This window comes from Schistocerca piceifrons, unplaced genomic scaffold (genome assembly GCF_021461385.2).
Source record: "Schistocerca piceifrons isolate TAMUIC-IGC-003096 unplaced genomic scaffold, iqSchPice1.1 HiC_scaffold_1416, whole genome shotgun sequence".
Taxonomy (NCBI): Eukaryota; Metazoa; Arthropoda; class Insecta; order Orthoptera; family Acrididae; genus Schistocerca; species Schistocerca piceifrons.
Window position 1 is genome coordinate 162501 of NW_025727254.1, and position 2500 is coordinate 165000.

The 2500-nt window shown below is 58.5% G+C and overlaps 1 non-coding gene across 1 annotated transcript in view; it reads left to right on the forward strand.

Moving 5' to 3' along the window:
- Positions 1-1746: 1746 nt before the first annotated feature.
- LOC124733958 overlaps positions 1747-2500 on the forward strand; it is a 1909-nt gene continuing 1155 nt past the window's right edge. The window contains exon 1 of the ribosomal RNA XR_007009233.1: positions 1747-2500. This exon is cut by the window's right edge and continues 1155 nt beyond it. This is a non-coding gene — a ribosomal RNA (small subunit ribosomal RNA).

A 2500-nucleotide genomic window follows, 5' to 3' on the forward strand; every position in this document is an offset into this window, starting at 1 on the left:
GTGTTGCCCACCCGCAACCCTCGCAATATAGTTCGCTACTCGCACTGCCCGCACCCCTGTGTATCGCTTCATGTTAAACACCTTGCAAGTCTTGCTCACTTTCCACATGCTCCTGCTGTACACTGTAATGTGGATGGCAGCAGGACGTACATGCCGCCCCTCCCCACGTCCCCACCTTGCCCCCTGCCTTCGCAAGCTGGTTGGTGAGAAGTTTGCATGTTCAATGCCCTTCGCATGCGACGTACTCAGGCTACGTTGTGGTGCGGCCTGTGTCAACTGTCCGCTGATGTCGTACGCGTGAACCACAATCTGTACTGCACATTCGTCCTTATGTACTGAATGATACATCGTGGCACATGTGTGACCGCACAACGACTGCGCCCAAAAACGGCGGACCATACAGTGCAAATATTGTGCACGCAGCTACGTGTCGTCTCCCTATGAGAGCTGGATTGCAGTGTGGTACGCCATAGAGACGTGTGGGAGGAACGGACGCCGTGGATGGCGATCAGCATGAGCTGTCTGTTGATGTATTCGGACCTAGTCGTCTCTCCTCACACACCGTGATGGCATGGTGCACCGCGTTCCATATCTGCGACATGCTACAGAGGCCGGTTGACAGTCGTTCGAGCAATGGACATCGCATACGTACGGGGGCCACCTTCCACGTATTGTCTAGGCGTGCACATTTTGTTGCGTGTATGTGGGCAGACGTAGTGTGGCGTGACACCTGACACAGGCATGCAATAATCGTTGAAGTTGCAAATGGCGATGGACGCCTGCGTTTTCTGGTGAAGTTACGCAAATGAACAAATGGTAACCTGTTGTGGTGCGGTTGTTCTCGCTAGGGGTGAATCGGTGATGGCGACGATAGGTTGAGGTACTAACCGGTTGTTCCAGCGATACCCACCATGCCGACGAAACTGAACGGCATCTGGGTGTGAAGCGATACGCGGCGGTGGCTGGGTGGGACCGTCCCCGGCCGGTGAGGGGGCGCCTCCCGGCGTGCTGGCCGCGCGGTGCGTGGGCGCACGCGCTACAGCCGGCTGGTGGGGGCGGCCAGTGGCAGGCGCGCCGGCCGACGGACGCGGCAGGCGTCGCAGCTGCGCGCCGGCGCACCCTGCGCGCGGCGCCGTGCGGCCAAAGTAGGTCCTCGCGGGCCCGGTGCGAAGCGCGGTGGACATCTTCAGTGTGCTGGTCCGATTGAGGACTGTGTGCGTTGAGGATGCGCCGCCGCCCGGCGCTCGGCGCCGCGACGCCGTCTGCTGCTCGGTCGCCCCAGCGGTTCTCGCTGGTGGTTTGTATCGCAGCTGTGCGGATGTGTTGGCGCGTGCGCTGTGCTGGGAGAGTTCGCTTCGGCACCCAAGTGGGGCTTTTGTCCTTCTGTGGCGCTGGCGTTGGAGCTGCCGGTCACCGTAGGTGGCGCGTGTTGTCTCCCGCCGGCAATGCCACGACAGCACGCTCCCGGGCCTCTGTCGGCAGCGGCAAGCTCAGTTGGGAGCACGGGTGGTCGCACCGAAAGCGTCTACTCGCCTAACTCCGGGCGATTGCGCCTCTCTCGAACCCGACCAAGTACTTGGGACGGCGCTGCGCGCCGCCGGGACCTGAGAGGGTTTCGAGGTGTATTGTGCAGGGGAGCTCAGCCTCCTCCTGTTTGCAGAATGATTGAGCGGACGCTTGCGTGTTCGCGCGGGCCCCCGGGACACACTCCCGGGCGGCCGGCTGCTCAGCTCTAGTTGACGCAGCTCCCTGGTTGATCCTGCCAGTAGTCATATGCTTGTCTCAAAGATTAAGCCATGCATGTCTCAGTACAAGCCGCATTAAGGTGAAACCGCGAATGGCTCATTAAATCAGTTATGGTTCCTTAGATCGTACCCACGTTACTTGGATAACTGTGGTAATTCTAGAGCTAATACATGCAAACAGAGTCCCGACCAGAGATGGAAGGGACGCTTTTATTAGATCAAAACCAATCGGTCGGCTCGTCCGGTCCGTTTGCCTTGGTGACTCTGAATAACTTTGGGCTGATCGCACGGTCCTCGTACCGGCGACGCATCTTTCAAATGTCTGCCTTATCAACTGTCGATGGTAGGTTCTGCGCCTACCATGGTTGTAACGGGTAACGGGGAATCAGGGTTCGATTCCGGAGAGGGAGCCTGAGAAACGGCTACCACATCCAAGGAAGGCAGCAGGCGCGCAAATTACCCACTCCCGGCACGGGGAGGTAGTGACGAAAAATAACGATACGGGACTCATCCGAGGCCCCGTAATCGGAATGAGTACACTTTAAATCCTTTAACGAGTATCTATTGGAGGGCAAGTCTGGTGCCAGCAGCCGCGGTAATTCCAGCTCCAATAGCGTATATTAAAGTTGTTGCGGTTAAAAAGCTCGTAGTTGGATTTGTGTCCCACGCTGTTGGTTCACCGCCCGTCGGTGTTTAACTGGCATGTATCGTGGGACGTCCTGCCGGTGGGGCGAGCTGAAGGCGTGCGACCGCCT